Genomic DNA, 19,307 nt, shown 5'->3' with positions numbered 1-19,307 from the left:
GCACCGATTGCTATACCATCATCCCTCTCAGTGCATGTTTTTGAGAAGACTTAAGGTATATTAGGGGTAGAGATCCCAGATGAGGAGCAAGGTGAAGTCTGCATTTTTTTATGATGTGGCTCTTTCAGGTACTTTTGCCAATGGACTGCATGGCAGGTAATCATATGTCTTGTCAAGCATGTGGTGGAGGAGGATGAGGATTGCTTAGTTATCCACTCCACCAACTCTTCTGCATGTTGTGGCTCAACAACCTGGCCAGCACTGGAAAAAAGGACAAGCGTGCCCCGCCTGTAGAGGATGCACCATGTCTGCGACCCCCACTTTTCCCTGTGGACACAGAGGCTGCTTGCCCTCTTTTAGTGGCCTGCCTCTGCTTGTTTGCCCTTTAGACTTGATGGGGATTTTTTGGGGGGGTTTATAACTTTTTATTATAGAATGAGGGTTGGAAATTTGCTTGGGTGCAATAGTTTTGTGCTTGGTGCACTTTAAACTGTTTTATTATTGTTTTTTATTTTTTGGGGGGTATTTTTCTAACTTTTTATTATGGAGTGTGGGAAGGTGCTTGGGTGCAATTCTTTTGTGCTTGGTGCACTTTAAACTGTTTTATTATTGTTTTTTTTAATAAAGAAAAACTTAATAAAGCCAAAATAAAAAAGAAAACCCCTGCCGATGCAGATGGAATAGCACCTGCGACGTAGAAAGGGGGACAGCAATTATGCCCTAAATAATATTAGTGCTGCTGCACCACAAAGAAAAGAAAACCCCTACTGATGCAGAAGGAATAGCACCTGTGACACAGAAGGGGGACAGCAATTATGCCCTAAATATTATTAGTGCTGCTGTGCCACAAAGAAAATATTGCTGCTGACGCAGAAGGAATAACACCTGTGAAACAGAAGGGGGAGTACTAATATTGCAGCATCAGAACCTGATGCAGCAAAAAAAAAAAAATACATATATCAATGAAAAAAAAAATGGGATCAGTGGGGTGACACAGACGTGTTGTATACACAAACACTTCAGTGGCACCACTACACTGTGCTACACAAGAATCAGTAGAGCACTACACTACACTGATTGCATTAAACTGTGTTACACAAGAATCAGCCCTACACTACACTGCACTGACTGCATTAAACTGACCGAAAGCACAATCCACTAAATACCCTGCCTAATCTCCACTCCTAACACACTACACAGGGCTGCCGTGTAAGCAGCCTTATATAGTGTGGGGCATGGACTTAGCCCCTAAGCCATGATTGGCTAAAGACACCTTGCCTTTGGCTAATTATGGCTCTGACAGGACATTGTGGTGTGATTGGCCAAAGCATACAGGTCAGGTGCATGCTGGACAATCACAAGCACTTAATGCACTGCAATCGCGCAGTGCATTATGGGGCACTTGTTTGTGGGAGAACTTCGTGTTGAGCGTCCCAGGTGTTCGTGTGTTCAGCGAACAAACAAACACATGATGTTTGAGTCAAACGTACATTCGACTCAAAAATAAAGCCCATCACTAGTTATATGCAGACATGGTGTTGTAGCATTAGGCTAGGTCTCGGACAATGTTTCTCAATCTTCTTCCAATTAGGGTGCCCTTAAAAAGTATTTTTAGTCTCAAGGCACCCCAATCCAAGACTTGGTTCGCATCACTAAGTGTAGGGGAACGTATGGAAAATTACACACATTCCTTACACATAAACGTGCTACTCTTTAGCAGACATGCAAGGGTGTTGTGCCGGACTGTCCAGCACCCAGCTTGTGTGCCCCAGTCAAGATATAGCTTCCTCTAATCTGGAACCAGGAACCAGATATTATCTCTGAGCACCCAAGAACTAGATGACACTAGCTTAGGTGCAAACTGGAACTGCTTTTTTTGCAAATTCATGCAGAATATATACCATGCAAGATCAGGTAATAGCTTGATCACATTATCCTAGACAGATTGCACATCTAAAGAACAGTTAACATAATCATACTTAGTATGCTAATTAACAACAAGCCTTGACTATTCAGGGTATGCCCAGACTATCTGGCAACAAGCCCACAACCCTGGATACACAGTGTACATTGCACATTAGCATAAGAACAGTATAAACACATAAACATCCCACAAGGGTTCAATAACAAGGTAAAGTGGACACAATCGTATATGGCCAGTTTTGGCCACACCACACTGCTAAATAACGATTTGTTAACAAATGGGCTGGGGAAGCTTTGTGAAGTCATTGACCAAATAGGGTAATTGTTATATTTGGTCAATAATGTCAGCAGGTATCCCTCTGCTTTTATATTCCAGCATTGCCAGGAAGCTGTAATTTGTGACAGGAGTAGCAGCAAGGGAGCCATCATCATCGTGATAGGTGCACTTTATCATGCATTGCTCATCCTGATTGATTTGGATAAAAAATTCTGGATTACAATATAATGTTGGACCTACATTAGGAACATACGTTAAAATTGCAAAAAAATACTTTTTCATGATGTCTTTTATTGTGTTTTTAATTTATTATTTTCTTTTTTTTGTGGATATGAAAAAAGGAGGGATTATGTATTCCACACTAATTTACCTGAGGGGGGTCAGAAATTTGGGGGCCCTTTTATTCCAAAATACTAACTACAAACTGCTTTGCCACACCCATTGCGGGGTACTCTTCTAAAGTTGAGGGCATGTGGCCTGGTATAGTTCAGGAAGGAGACTGTATGCCTACTGCTACTTCATTCCTGACTAGTAAGGCTTCATGCTTGGATAAGGGTCTTTTATGAAAATTTAGGAAGACCCCATGCCATTTTTTAAGTAATGTTCTGTTCCTTTAAAAATTTAAATCAGACCTTGTATGCAGCCTTGCTTTCCAGGAAAAGGAAGCAGAGAGTATGCATCCTTCAGGAAACATTCCAGGCCACATGTTCTCAACATTGGATGAGTATCTTGCAAGAGGGGGTAACAAATCCTCTCCACCTTGCAAGGTACCTTGTCCCATGTTATGTTGCCATAGTAATGCCTGGTGTAAAGACCTGCCACTACAACAATGCTGCCTCACCGTTATTCCCTTTACAAATGACAGATCCAAAGCATTGCTGGAATGTAAACAAACAGGTCAGGGATGCCAGGTGACTTCATTGTGGGTGGATGTGATCTGGAGGATCCTCAAGGAGAGTGCTCCACCTTTTCAGTCCTGCTGACACGGGATCATTTACCTACTTTGCTTGAAGTTTTTACCACCATCATCTCTGGTAAGAGTCCATCTTTATCACTGGGCGTTAATTTATTATCACATTGTCAAGTTTATTTGGAGGCTCTGTTTTGTTTAACACATGGTAAGAGGCCATTCACTACGTTGGAATTTGAACACAGTCACCATTTAAGTGTGGACTCACCACTGAACATATTATTTGCACATTTTTGATTATGGACTTTATTGATGAACTGTATTTTGTTTACACAATATTCTGAAGTCCTCCAATTTTGTGCACTATTTTTGCACCTACAAGATTTGATTGTTTTACACATCAATATTGTTGGTTTACTATTGAAGCGCATTATTATCCACTTCCACCTGATCCTAACTACTGCTTGTTTCAACATTGGTGAATGTCATTCATTATGATTGACATGGATTGCTCAAATAGTTGGTGTCAAGGTGACAATGTTGTCAATCCTTAATTTTAATATGGTTGCTGTAGGTATTGCATATACCTCTATGCTGGTGATGTAATTGTACTTTTGAGATTTTTTCTCAATAAAGTTTGAATAATATCCCTGTTACACTGCTGTTGACCCTCAAGTGAAGCAACTTTTTCTGGGGTAGTCCCTCTCTAACTTCCCTGACTCAATTAATCTGTGTGTTTATTTACCAATTACTTTTTTTGTAAATATGTAGTAGAACTATGTTCCCTTTACTGTTTCACATAAGGAGGGGTAGTATCTGTAGGGCCCCTATTTTTTAAATAGGGGTTTCCAGATTCTGATAAGCCTCAGCCTGTAGGTTATCCTATTACCATCTATGCCAGACCCTCATATAGAAGGTTTTAGCATAGATGGAGGGGATCCCTGGCCAATGCTTACAAACAGAACAAGGTAGCCAGAAACTGATAATTGCCAGCAAATAAATGGCTTTTTTTCTTTGTAAACGTCAGTTTTGTTGTAGTAGGCTTTATACATCCTATAGGTACACCATTTCACAGACAAGTTCAATCACCCCTAAGGTTGTTAATTAAATACATGTTTCTTCTTTTTAAGTTTCATTTTAAGTAATATTTGAATTTCTACTTTCTGCCAAACAGAATTTTTAAAATGATTTATAGCTTTGGTACATGTCCAGCTCCACATGTCCTTTGTTTGACAATGCTCTGCCAATTAGCTTAGAAAATGGCTATAAATGATTTCAATTATTGATCTCAGTGGGGTTCAGATTCAACACTTGAACATAGGTATTGTTTGATGAACATGAATCTTAAACCAAACCAAGGTACATTCAGCGTGTCACTATTTTGTACTTAGACAAGGGAAAGACAAACTCACCACTCTAGCTGAGGTGAAACTACAAATCCCATGAGGCATTGCAAGCCTCTAGCAGCCACAAACATGACTGCTTTTCTAATTCCGCTGTACTTTATTGAGTGTATGAGGTTACAATTAGGTAACCTTTGTAAGGTTAAAAAAATAACTTTTAAAATTCCATTCTCTTTAAATGTATTTTAATTTTTATCGAAAGAACTGAACATAGCATGACTGTAGCATTTCAAGAAATGGAAAAAGTTTTTTATCTTTTTTAGCACATGCAAACTACAATGTACTGGCTCTGCAACCTTTTGATTTGTAATGACCATCTATATTTACAAGAGGTTAATAAAGTATGAGGATGGTAACACTATTATTTTTGCTTCAAGCAACCAGAGAAACATGGATCAGCTCTCTGTTTTGACAGTCACATCTATAGTATCCATTAAAAGGTGCCTCAAGATAGATTTCACATCAAGTTTGCTATTTTTAGAGGTTATAAAGCATAATAAGCAAGGTGTCTACAAGACCTTAAAAACATCTGCACTAGAGGAAAATTGCAACATTTTATATTTTTGTTTACTTTAGCAGTTTAAAACTTTGTAAAAATAAATTATATTTATATAATTTTTATTCAATGGTAGTTTTCATTTACTGTTTATCAAGCATCTAGTTCCCCAAAATAAAGCAGTTTATCAGAACAGGTTATATGAAATGAGAACTAAAGCTCTTGAAGTTAGATTAAACCATCTCATAGGGAGATGCACTCTAGTGTGCTATTAATCAGCAATAGAAAGCTATTCTCAAGGCAGATATAATATAATGCAGCACCAGAGTACATCGCCATGCAGCTCATTATAGACTGATATTGGGCATTGCATCCTATCATTGTAAAGGTTTGTTTTATGTTCATAAATCTGAAGCAAAGAGAGAAAACACTTCAGGTTTATTCCCTATGCTGATCAAAAACACAAATATAGCTGTTTTCTTCTCTATTTTTTCATTTTACATTTCAGTGGGGGTCTTTTGTTTTATGTTGTCTTTCTTTTCCTTTTTTTTTTTTTTATCCAGTAAAACCTTTACTATATAAAAATACTATTTTCTAAAAGGTAATAACTAAGGATCTTGCTATGAAAGCTATACAAATATTAAACATGAGATTGAAAAATGAAACTATTTTTTAATAATGTTAAAATATATTATTATAACAATATAGCTTTTACGTAAAGTTAAAACACAACACATTTAAAAGTGAGTGAAATGAAATATAACAAATTAATTGCTTGTTTTTGTTATTTATTTTGGATTCATGGAAATTTATCACTATTGTGATTTGGGGGTTCAGATACATCCACACTGTGACCCGTAGGAGCCACTGAGCCCTTTTAAAACAGCACGTGAATGAATAGTTGCTATCCCAGTGCGATTATAAAAAAGGTACTTTGGACTCAAGTGTTTAACCTTCCACTGTTGACTTATTGGATTAATAACATTGGCAGCTTATTAGCTTATTATTTGAATCTCAGAAGAAAAAAAACGATGCCTTTAATTCAAAATGTTACATTTGACTTCCAGTTCTGGTGACACATGTGAAGGGAGCAAGGAACAGCAGCATGTAAATCCAGCTTTTTCACAGTCCGCGGACACCAGCGGGGTTCAGCCTCCCGCACGGAGGCCGCACTCCCCACCACCCACATGGAGACCATGGCCAACAGCATGGAGACAGGTACAGCACCTTCTCTAGCAACCCCTGCAGTTGCTGCACCTACTTTCCCCGATGAACATTACAGCAGGATAGCAAAAGCTGTGCCTTCACTACTGTCACCTACTATCACAGAGGCAGTGGGCGTGGCAATAGCAGTGGGCATCTCACAGCTCATGAAAGAACTGGGCAACCTCACTAAGTCGCTGTCTGAGCTGGAACATTGCCTCTCAGACCTGGAGGATGAAGTGCAGGGTTCAATTGCAGCTGACCAACAATATGCTCAGACACAGCAAAATTTATTAGTAAAGAATAATGATCTCAAAAACTGTTCCAACCTGAACAACTTGAGAATCATAGGTCTCATGGAATCTTTTGTTCCTGGCTCTCTGCATTAGATTTGAACTACACGCATCCCGGAGGCCTTGGTGATTACAGTGCCATGTGTGGTGGAAAAAATACACTCCGTGTGGATCCCATCAAATGAACGGCGCTCGCCTCTTTCTTTCATCAACTGCTACCTCAATTATGCAGAGACTTTCCTCTTGTAATGATGGTCAAGGAGGGTTTCCAACCAATAGTGATCCTTCTCCTCAATGCCATGTATTCTCAGGTCCTTTTGCAGGCTTTGAAGAATGAGGGAGCCTATTCACCGCAAGTTTGCGGAGGCATGAGTAGCAGATTCCTCAAGGTCACTGAGGATTACAGTATCTGGAACTGACCCCCCCCCCAGCTACGTACTACTCCCAAGGGTTTTGAACTATAAATGGTCTGAACTACCCCCTGTTCGGTTTGTGGCAGAACTTTTGAATATTGCAAAAGTTTGGAACTGAATAATGGACCCCAGTGGAGTCTATGGGACCCAAACTGGAAAAATCAAAAGTGCCCTTTTTGAAGGCTTATATGCAAGTAATTGGGCATACAATGGTTATGGGGGTCTTGGTACTGCCCTGGGGGACTTGTATCAATGAAAATAAAGTTTGTAAAAAACATAATTTTTAAATGAGCAGTGATTTACTGATGCTTAAAGTGAAACAATCAAAATAAGAAATAACAATAAAACGAAAAATTCCTTTAAAGATAGTGCCTGGGGGTCTCCTTAGTCTGCCTGTAATGTGGCACATCTTTATCGTGTATAGAGTCTTCTGCAGCAATAATGACATTTTCGATTCAAGCTTTCTTTAATTTTTAAACAACGGCTTGGGGGGCCAGTCTGTATGATGAGGCCGCAATTTAGTTCACTCGGAACAAGATTAGAGATTTCTAGGATAAATTCTGGTGTCTCTTTTGCAGACTTTGGTTGGAGGTAACAGGTGCAGAAAAATTGGGCTTTGAGTGTTGCTGATGCCCTGACACCACAACCTTGCTGTTAAAAATTGCAATAATATGCATCGGTCACACAGGTGCGGAAAAATTGGTCTTTGGGTGTTGGTTGTGCCTTCACACCATAACCCTTTAGATGTACTATTGATGAAAGCAAGAATTTGCCTTGCTGTCAAAAATTGCAATGATATGCACCTTTTAAACAGGTGCTGAAAAAATAGTCCTTGGGTGATAATTGTGGCCATGAAACCTACACAAAAAAATTTCTTCCAGATGAAATCAACACCCACAAAGCCTAGACAGTCTTTCAGAGATTCCAGATCCAGTGTCACGTACCTGATCCAAGGCCAAGATGCTGAGAGGGCTCTCCTTGCGGCTAAGTGCAGTACATCCCTAAAGGTTATACAGGAGGTGTAGCACCCAAATAAGCACAGGTTGATGCATTTGTTGAATGCTGGAGGTGGCAATATACACAGCAAGGCAGATGTCTCTCGGGGAACTCCAGATGTACTTGGCAAACAGTGCACACAGGAAACAGATGTAGAAGCTAGGCATTTCCCTGGCATCCAGAAAGCACTTAATCAGCAACATCAGCATCAGGGGCTTGATAGCTGCTGCTGTTCCAGGACTGATTTATTTTGATAAATGTCAGCTGGTCCATGGAGTCTGTGGACAGACGGGCTCTCTTGTCAGTCACAAAGCCTCCGGCAGCACTGAATGCCCTTTGGGAAAGTACATAGAATGCAGTGAAGCCTCGTAGCTCTATTGCATACTGGGCACTTTCTGGCCAGGGGTCTATTCCCCTGACCCAGTAACCCAGTGTACTGTCACCTGTAAAGCTCTCCATATCTGTTTTCACCCCTAGATAATCTCCCACCATATGATGAAGACGCTGCCAATGAGATGTGGAAGCTGACAGCCATTTTGCACCAAGGATGAAAATAACATAGCAAGTGGGATCATTATATTGCAAGGGGTTTGCCAGCCTTAGGGGCACCTACTTCATATCTACCATTTCTGAACTCCGGGGTGACCCAGCCCTTACTCCACCCCTTCAGGATTGACACCACAGGTTCCTCCCTTCATGTATCTCTCCTTTACCAGTATTGGACTGAAGTTTGCCTTGTATCATTTGGGTTTGATACGTTATGATTATTAGTTGATATTGGTGGCAACAGCTATCTATTATACTGAACTATTAATATACGTTCAAGGGCTTGATAAATCCCAGCTCACTGATAGTTCATCTTGTGGTAAATCCATAGCACAAGATCCCCCCTCCTTTCCCCCTCCTTTTCTTCCCTCAACCCTTGTACCCTACCCCCTCCCCGTTTTAATACCATCACATTGCTTTAAAATGTTTCTTGACCTCCTTTCTTGTTTATGCAACTGTACTAAACTCTTGTTTTGTATTTTAGAAAACCCAATAAAGTTTCTTAAAAAAAAAGTGCTGCCTTCTAGTACCATATACTATTAGTACAATCCGCTATTTTCAAACACATAAAAAACAAGGCATTTTTCTAATATTTATAACTTTATTTCTTGCAATGTCAATTGCTGATACAAAAAACAACTATTTGTATGCTCCTTTTAAACACTCAAAGATGTCAACCTGTACCACCATAATTCCCTGTTATATGTATTGTAAAAGACACTTAAAATAAAGAAAAAAGAAAGTTCGCAAAAACTGAAAACATTGGGTAGGTTTTAAAGTTCAATCCTTTTCACACCTCAGAAAAAAAACAGTGTGGATTATGGTATTAGAATATCCTTTTTCAGATGCAACATATCTATTCCTGTTAAGTATTGCTATAACACAAGTAGATGAGGTAGAACTCCATACAATTATTAGACTCTCACAAATCATAATAAATTCAATTTTAAGAGCATACGCTTTAGCTTTCGAGAATTTTAGGGTTATTATCTGCAATGTGTGGTACTGACACCAGTTAGTTTGCTGAGTTCACAAACATATATAATATATATTTGCTACTGTTTCTATGGAAACCCATAACTTGAAAGTTTTAGCTCAATGCTAGAACAATTACAGATGTGTTTATGCAGGTGGGAGTTATTCAGTATTTGATTGTAAAATTACACACCAAATTTGTCTTCAAGGATCAAAATCTATACCTTATTACCTTTATGAGAGAATATACTTTGTCCTCCTTAACCTGAAAACTTCCTATTTGAAAACTTTGGAGTAATTTACTAGGCTGTATCAATTTTGAGTGGCCACTTAACTTGTGTCAGAATGTTTATACTGCTCTGATAAACAGTGTCTATTTATGCAAATAAGCAAGGATCTATAATTAAGGATTCTCAACTTATTTCCATAAATCAACAAAAACTCAAAATCGTTTATTGGCGTTAACTTGAACACAAGATGAATACTTTGATGGTGTTCACCGTCACTGGGAGTGAAAGACAGATAATTAATGGTTTGAATTGCTTTAGATGGGACAATAATATTTGTCAGCAATATCTTCATATAGATATATGAAGATTTAATCCTACTTTACACTGGAAGACTTAGACTGTTATAGACCATTGCCATGAAGTCTGACTCCTAGATAATGTGTATTCCGTGTGCTTGTCTGTGAGAGAGACACACAGACTGTCATTGGCAGACTTCCCTATTGTTTGTGTATTGAAATGGAATTTGGATTGTGCCTGTCCCATTGTTAAATGTTAATGACCTCACATTGTTCTGTCCAGATGGCTAGATAATTAGTTTAGGTTAATTCTGTTTCTGTATACAATTTCATCTGCATATGATATTGTAATCATTCAACCCCTGACCCGTGTGTAGAAATTTAATGAGGAGGGGGATGTGCTCATGTGTGTATAAAGTAAGTGTGTGTCCGTTCAATAAACAGTCTGTTTTTATCCCTTTATGAAGTCTCAACTCATGTTTGGGGGGGGGGGGTATGCTACAAAGCATTGCTATGCTCTTCATACTCCCTTGGATAATCACAAAGCTCTTGTAGGAGCTTATTCCTGCTTCACTCTCTGGGGAAAGAGAGGTTCACCACTGGAACCTGGAGCCTTGTCATAGGTCCAGGGTGGGTAGGAGATGACGAGACCCCAACCAAGCTGCAGCGGCTCGTAGGGTCTGAGGTGGTTTTGGTATCTGGTGGAGTGCTTGGAGCCCTCGGGAAGCACTAGGAGCATCCGTCAACGGAGGTACCCAGTCGGGGTGACGGTTGATCCATTAAAAATACAATTTTGTAGAGAAATATATATTTATTAAATAAAATCAGTGCAGAATAATGTCAAAATATAACTGGTAGTAAATTCAAAAAGTGTAACAAAATTCAATAATATGTATCGCGCAGGTAATGTGAGAAATACAATCAAAGGATATTATTACAGAATATCAAAGTAACCAAAACCCATAACTTCTGAAATGTGATTAATAGTGAAGAGCCGAACACCCCCCTGTTCAGTTCGCACCAGAACCTCTCGAACAGGAGAAGTGTTCTAGCAAACATACGAACACTAAAAATCACTAGTCCTCATTTTAAAGACTTAAATGTAAGTGGCTATTAATCCCGCTGGCCAGGGATTTGAACCTACAGCCTTCTCAGCCTCTCACTTGCAAGCCTGTTATTCTAACAGCTATGCCACCGAGGCAGGTGACATCACCAGCGCCCCATAATCCACTGCTCAGGTGCAATGAATAAATTTCCGATGTCACTTCAGAAGGGGTGGAGACATGTAATAGGCTTTAATTAAAATCCATAATAATATTAATTAACCGCTAGCCTGGGGAGTCAAACTCACAGCCTCTCGTTTGCAAGCCCATTATTCTACCAGCTAAGCCACCAAGCCAGCTGACTAACCTTGGACTCTCTCTGGCTAACTAACTTTTATCTGAGTTTGACAGCTCTTTTATAGGGCTCTGAGGTCACCAGCGCCCCATAATCCATTACTTAGGTTAGGTGAAGTAAATAAATGACTGATGTTAGTAATTTATTCACTGCACCTGAGCAGTGCATTGTGGGCTGGCTTGTGACTTCAGATCACTATATAAGAGCTGTCACAATCAAAACAGCTCATTCCTCGGGAAGCGTTCTTAGAAGTAGTAGCTTCTTTTCTCTTTTTTTTTTCGGGTGGACGGCGACTGATCATCGGGGGGGACAGTATTTTTTTATCTTTTAATAAAAGACTTTTCCAAAACTGGCTTTTGTCATTATTTTTTTTGTACACTTTTTTGGTGAATGGGTAGGGGTACCACGTACCTGATATCCATTCACATGGGGGGTAAAGGGGGCTTTCAGATTCCTATAAACCCCCCCCCCCGCATCAACAGAGCCCACCCTGCCCCAAAGCACCCACCCCCATGTTGAGGGCATGTAGCCTGGTATGGTTCAAGAGGGGCGTTGCTCGCTTGCCCCCACCCCCATCCTGGCCAGCCAGGCTGTGTGCTCAGATAAGGGTCTGGTATGGATTTTAGGGGGAACCCAACGCAGTTTTTTTTATTTTGGCATGGGGCTCCCCTTAAAATCCATACCAGACCCAAGGGGTCTGGTATGGACTGGGGGGACCCCACGCCGTCTTTTTCAGCAATACTGACATAAACTGATATAAACTAAAGTGCCTATAAATATACAGTATATATATATATATATATATATATATATATATATATATATATATATATATATATAAATAACTTTGTGGTATGAACTACACTGCATCTGATCTCACCAAACTAAAAAACTAAAATCTCTCTCCCTGCTAGCAATGGATTATTAATTATAAAATTCACTTATAAATCACCCACTGGCCAAGGGATTCAATCTCTCAACAATCACAGGACTGGTATTCTACCAGCTACGCCACCATCAAGTATGGTTAGGTTGAATACACTTTCCCTGCCTAACTGCCTAACTAACTAACTAACTAACTAACTAACTAACTAACTAACTAACTAACTAACTAACTAACTAACTAACTCCTATCTTACCCCTACACACAGTGGATGAGATAAAAGTTAGGGAGAGTGTATTCAGCTTAAGCAGGCTTGGTGGCGTAGGTTGTAGAATGCCAGCCTTGCAATGATGAGAGCTGTGAGTTTGTTCCCCCTACCAGCCAGTAATTTATTTATTATTCAGAAGTCAGGAGAGTCCATGATAATGCGGGAACTCGCAGTTCCCATGAAGAAGCCCATTTGTTCATCATTTGATGAATGAGCGTACAGCCAATGTTCGAGTCGAACTTACGCTTACCTCGAACTCGAAGCTCATCCCTAGTGATTAATAGCTTCTCATGAGCTCACAAAGTATGGAAACAAAATTGTACAGATTTGACACGTGACCTCTCTCAGACAACAGATGTTCACAACTTAATATTTAGCCAGACTTGCTAGAAGTCAAGATTGTTTTGCGGAAAAGATGATTTCCACAAAGTTAATTTCTTTTAAGTATACATCACAACTGAACCATTTACTATAAACTGAAATCAGCCTCAAGGGGATTTATGCATATGTGTATAATCACCCAAGATTGGAAAATAGACCAGTCATACTGCAGTTAGAATGATCTAAATTCAAATCTTGATGCTATAAAGTAAATCTAATGGTTCAGTCAGATGTATATGGCAAGCAAATTGCAAAAATAGAAATGTATACTTTACCAAAAACTTCTTTATCTATTGCCTGGGATGTCACTTTTGAATAGCCTGCCTCAGCTTCAAATGTCTCCCATCAGTGTGTCAGAACCTCCTCAGAGTATCCTACTTCCTTCCTCTCGATCTTTCCAATTCTTTTCTCTTCTCTTAACCGCTTGCCTCGGCCAGGCAAAGTGACGTTTATATACGTCACTAGCCTGTGACCGGTTTGTGAGCCAATAGCGGGCGAGCACGCGCCCGCCACGGCTCGTTCACGGAGGAGTCTGCGCGTGTGACCGGTGGACCCGATGTCCGCCAGTCACACTACGATCGTCGATAGAGCGGGAGAAAGGCGGGCGGCTTATGTAAACAAGCCACCTGTCATTCTCCCCTGTGTAAAAATGGAGATCAGACGGTTCTACTATGTAGAACAGTTGATCTCTGTTTTTACAATAGGAGACCTGTCCCACTACAGTAAGAAACACGCCCCTAGGACACACTTAACCCCTCCCTCTCCAATACAGTTAACCCCTTCCCTGACAGTGTCATTTTTACAGTAACAGTGCATATTTTTAGCACTGATTACTTTAGTAATGTCACTGGTAACCCCAAAAGTGTCAAAAATGTCAGTCAAGGGTCCGATCTGTCCGCCGCAATGTCGCAGTCCCGCAAAAAAAATCGCAGATCGCCGCCATTACTCGTTAAAAAAAACACCAAAAATGACAAAAATCTTTCCCTTTGTTAGTAAACGCGATAACTTTTGCGCAAACCAATCAAAATACGCTTTTTGTGATTTTTTCACCAAACATATGTAGCATAAAACAAATTGGCCGAAAATGTTAAAAAATTTTGATTTTTACATTTTTTTGGGGGAATTTCATATAAAAAAATGTGAAAAATATTGTTATTTTTTCAAAATTTACACTCTATTTTTTTGTTTATAGTGCATGATCAAAAAATCGCACAGGTGATCAAATACCACCAAAAGAAAGCTCTGTGTGTGGGAAAAAAAGGACGTGAAATTTGTTTAGGTACAGCGTCGCACGACCGCGCAATTGTCCGTTAAAGTCACGCAGTAAAAAAATTGCAAAAACCCCCCTGGTCGGAATGGGGGTAAAATCTTCTGGGGCTTAAGTGGTTAATACACATATAATTTTTATCCTATGGGAATGTAGGTGTGGATTTTGTTTTTTACGTGAAAACACGTCAGATGGGGCATCATCTTACTAACTACCACATCTCATCATAAAAAGGAGCACTGTTTGTCTGTATAAAAGTTTGGGAAATTTAGTTTAATTCAACTATTTTCTCAAAGATAATCTTCTGACGTAAGCCTTAGAGAAAAATCAAAAACTTAGTATGTTGTCTACTATGCCCATCTACTGTCAAGAATACCATCTTTAAGATATATATTGCTTGAATAGGGTCTGAAACCACAGCAATTAACATTCCTTTCACCAAATACCTTGAAAATGAAGTTACCTAAAGTGAAATCCATATACCAATTAGTTCTTTATTAGAGTTGAGCGGACACCTGGATGTCCGTGTTCGGCGGGTTCGGCCGAACTTGAAAAAAAAGTCCGGGTCCGTGTCCCGGACTTTTGCCGAACTTTACCCGGACACCGAACCCCATTGAAGTCAATGGGGACCCGAACTTTCAGGCACTAAAATGGCTCTAAAACACCAATGGAAAGGGCTAGAGTGCTGCAAATGGCAGCAAAACGTAGTTAAGAGCATGGCGAGTGCTCTGCAAACAAATGTGGATAGGGAAATAACTTAAAACAACAAAAAAAAAACTGAAAAATAAAACAATGTTCTTCATCTGTGAAGGACGAGGCCCATACGGAGTAGGAGGGAGGTTGAGGTGGTGGTGGATGTGGCGGTGTCATAGGCGTGCACACAGGGTGTGCCAGGTGTGCCTGGGCACACCCTAATCACCTAGGGCACATTAGCATTATCGCTCTGTTTGCCACTGAGGAGATGGGAAAGATCTCCCTTGGACCTGCTCTGCCATAAGAGAAGTTTCACATACTTCTATTTCACTTTGCCAGCAGGGAGAGTAATGTACCGGGGCCATATACATGTAGGCAAACACATGCATGTGTATTTAAACTTTGGGGTGCACACCCTAATGCAATAGGCTGCGCACACCTATGGGCGGTGCTGACAAAGCTTTTCCACATTTCGGCCATGCTAACCCTGCCTTCTGAGGTGCTGGCGGTGCCCTGGTTGCGTTGGCGACCTCTTCCTCCTCATCCTCCTCCTCTGCCTTGGCCTTGTGCTTCCACTGTGGCCCCGCTGTCAGGTGGGAATTCCAGCAGCATCGCGTCTACCAGCGTGCGCTTGTACTCGCACATCTTGCGATCGCGCTCCAGTGAGTAAATTAAGGACGGTACGTTGTCCTTGTAACGGGAATCCAGCAGCGTGGCCACCCAGTAATCAGCTCAAGTTAGAATGTGGGCAACTCGGCCGTTGTTGTGGAGACACTGCAGCATGTAATCACTCATGTGTGCCAGGCTGCCCAGAGGCAACGAAAGGCTGTCCTCTGTGGGAGGTGTATCATCTGTGTCTTCTTTATCCCCCCAGCCACGCACCAGTGATGGCCATGAGCTGGCCTGGGTGCCACCCTGCTGTGAACATGGTTCCATCTCCTCCTCCATCTCCTCCTCCTCATCCTCCTCATCCTCCAGAACTGTGCCCCTGCTGGACAATTGTGTCCCTGGCGTTTGTGTGTGCAGGAACCCACCCTCGGAGCCCCTTGCGAATGACTGCCCTGAAAGCCTTGGAAATGTTACCTCTTCATCCTCCTCCTCCTCCTCCTCATCCTGTGCCACATCCTCTTCCATCATCGCCCAAATCGTTTTTTGAAGGAGGCATAGAAGTGGGATAGTTAAGCTGACAACGGCGTCATCGGCACTGGCCATGTTGGTGGAGTACTCAAAACAGCGCAACAAGGCACACAGGTCTCGCATGGAGGCCCAGTTATTGGTGGTGAAGTGGTGCTGTTCCGCAGAGCGACTCACGCGTGCGTGCTGCAGCTGAAACTCCACTATGGCCTGCTGCTGCTCGCACAGTCTTTCCAGCATGTGCAAGGTGGAGTTCCACCTTGTGGGCATGTCACATATGAGGCGGTGAGCGGGAAGGCCGAAGTTACGCTGCAGCGCTGACAGGCGAGCAGCAGCAGGGTGAGAACGCCGAAAGTGCGCACAGACGGCCCAAACTTTCTGCAGAAGCTCTGACATGTCGGGGTAATTTTTATGGAACCTCTGCACCACTAAATTCAGCACATGCGCCAGGCAAGGGATGTGCGTCAAACCGGCTAGGCCCAGAGCTGCTATGAGATTTCGCCCGTTATCGCACACCACCAGGCCGGGCTTGAAGCTCGCTGGCAGCAAACACTCATTTGTCTACTGTTCCATGCTCCTCCACAACTCCTGCGCGGTGTGTGGTTTTTCCCCCAAACAGGCAAGTTTTAAAACTGCCTGCTGTCGTTTACCCCTGGCCGTGCTGAAGTTGGTGGTGAAGGTGTTACGCTGACCGGATGAGGAGGCGGTAGAGGATGAGGAAGCGGAGTAGGAGGAGTTAGGAACAGGAGGCAAACTGAAGCGCCCTGCAATCCTCGGTGGTGGAAGGACATGCGCCAAATTGCTATCCGCCTCAGGCCCATCCGCCACTGCATTTACCCAGTGTGCCGTTAGGGAGATATAACGCCCCTGACCGTGCTTACTGGTCCACGTATCGGTAGTTAGGTGGACCTTGCCACAGATGGCGTTGCGCAGTGCACACCTGATTTTTTCCCCCACTTGGTTGTGCAGGGAAGGGATGGCTTGCCTGGAAAAGTAGTGGCGGCTGGGCACGACGTACTGTGGGACAGCCACCGACATAAGGCTTTTAAAACTGTGCGTCTCCACCAGACGGAATGACAGCATTTGAAAGGCCAAGAATTTTGAAATGCTGGCATTCAGGGCCAGGGTTTTGCGGGTGGGAAGGGGGGGAATCCTCTTCCTCTGAAGTGTTTGGGAGATGGAAAGCTGAATGCTTCCACGGGACATTGTGGAGATGGTTGGTGACCCAGGTGGTGGTGTTGCTGACAGATCGTCTGTTTGCGGGGTGGCAGGTGCCGGTATCACTACAGATGTGGATGGAGAGGCTGAGACTGCAGCAGAAGAGGAAGCAGGAGGAGCCAGAGACCTTTCTTGGTTTTGAAGGTGTCTACTCCACTGCAGCTCGTGCTTTGCACTTAGATGCCTGATCATGCAGGTTGTGCTCAGGTTGAGAAGGTTTATGCCTCGCTTCAGGCTCTGATTGCACAGGGTGCAAACCACTCGTGTCCTGTCATCAGCACATTTTCTGAAGAACTTCCACACTAGAGAACTCCTTTGAGCTGGCTTTGGTGCGCTCCTTCCCTTGCTGCGTTGGGCAGTAGCAGGCGTAGTGTCTAGGGCACGGCCACTCCGCTTCTGCACCCTGCTCCCTCTTCTGCTGTGCTGGTGGCTCTGTGCGACCGCCGCCTCTTCCTCCAAACTACTCAGGTCACCTGCATGACTGTAATGTTCTGGTACCTTTGGGTACCCTAATTACTCTTTCATAAGTGTATGCGCCCCACCATTCTCTTTTGGTAAGGTGCGCATACACCTTTAAGACTGATGCTGTCATCACTGAGCGCCGGACTGGATGGCTATTTAGATCGCCGGCTCTCACTCACATGTGTTCGTTCAAACTGCTTTGTGCCTTGATGCTAACCTGTCTTGAAGCTCACATGCTTGCAAGCATACCTCGCTGTCGGAACCACGCTGCGCTGATCCCTGTATCCCACTACCGGATCATCCGCTCTTGCCGAACCTCTCCTCTGCTACATTGCTATTAGTGATAAGTACCCCACAGGGGAAACCTCTATAACCTTTATACTAAAGCTTACACTATCTAGCTCTGCATACTAAGGACTTTTACTACATCTGCATTATCTAAGATTGCTAGCTCTTGAGCCTACTACCACCTGTTCTTGCACTGGGTTGATCTCTCTTGTATGTCCACCTGCTACTCTGTCATCTACTACCATACATGATTGCTAAACCTATCTGCATCCCATCTGCTACTATCTTACTTTCAAGAACATTTCCTTTCAAGTGTCTGTCATCTACCATCTCTACCCAACCTGTCTCTTCAGCCTATCATCACTGTGTTACTATATACATAAGTCACTCTAGGAAACATCTTATTGAGTGTGTGTATTTACTTGCTGAATTGAGATCATCCACACATGATGAGTCATTGAGAGTTGGGAATGGTGTCTCAGCGTTTCTCTACATGACTACTGAAGTGGAATATTTCTGCAGCTGAAAATCCACATCATACGTAAAACGCAGGAGCGTTACAATGACCTTCATTCCATGTGGGGTCGAGGACCTCATCGTCCTCCACATCATCTTCCACCCAGTCTTCACCCCTGCCCTCCTTGTCGGTCTCCACAATTCTGAATGCCGCAGCAGTTGGCACCTACGTTTCGTCATCATCGGAGATGTGCTGCGATGGTCCTTCCATATACTCATCTTAAAAAATAAGTGGTTGGGCATCGCTGCACTCAATCTCTTCCACTTCTGGGCAGGGCTAGGTGGATGGCCCTGGGAAACCCTGCTGACAGAGTCATCAAAAAGAAGAAGAGACTGCTGCATGACTTGGGGCTCAGACTGCTTGCCTGATTTGCAAGGGGGTGAGGTGAAAGACGGTTGGACATTGGCTGCAGGTGCCAACTCTAACCTTTCTGCAGTAGACTAGGTGGGAGACAATGTGAAGGAACTGGAGGCACTGTCAGCAACCCAATCTACTATCGCCTCTTCTTCTTCTTGCCTCATCACTTCTAGAGGCGTATGATGCCCTACCAAATACTGCTGCAGGTTCTGTCGCCTACTCACACTTGAGTTAGGTGTTTCACTTGTGCGTGTAGCTGGCACAGATCGACCACGTCCTCTCCTTGCAACAGGAGCTCTACCAGCAGCACCACGACCCAGGCCACGGCCCCTATTTGACGGTCTCCTCATATTTCTGTAATTTATGATCTTGCCCTAGAAAGGTGTTTATTGAATAGCGGAACAAAACAACAACAGTATCGCACGGGTGTATCTCACAGTCAAATATGCAAACTATGCCGCAATTTAATTTTTTTTACCC

Source organism: Pelophylax lessonae (assembly GCF_965119305.1).
Source record: "Pelophylax lessonae genome assembly, chromosome: 1".
In the NCBI taxonomy this organism is placed as follows: domain Eukaryota; kingdom Metazoa; phylum Chordata; class Amphibia; order Anura; family Ranidae; genus Pelophylax; species Pelophylax lessonae.
This window is presented reverse-complemented; position numbering follows the sequence as displayed.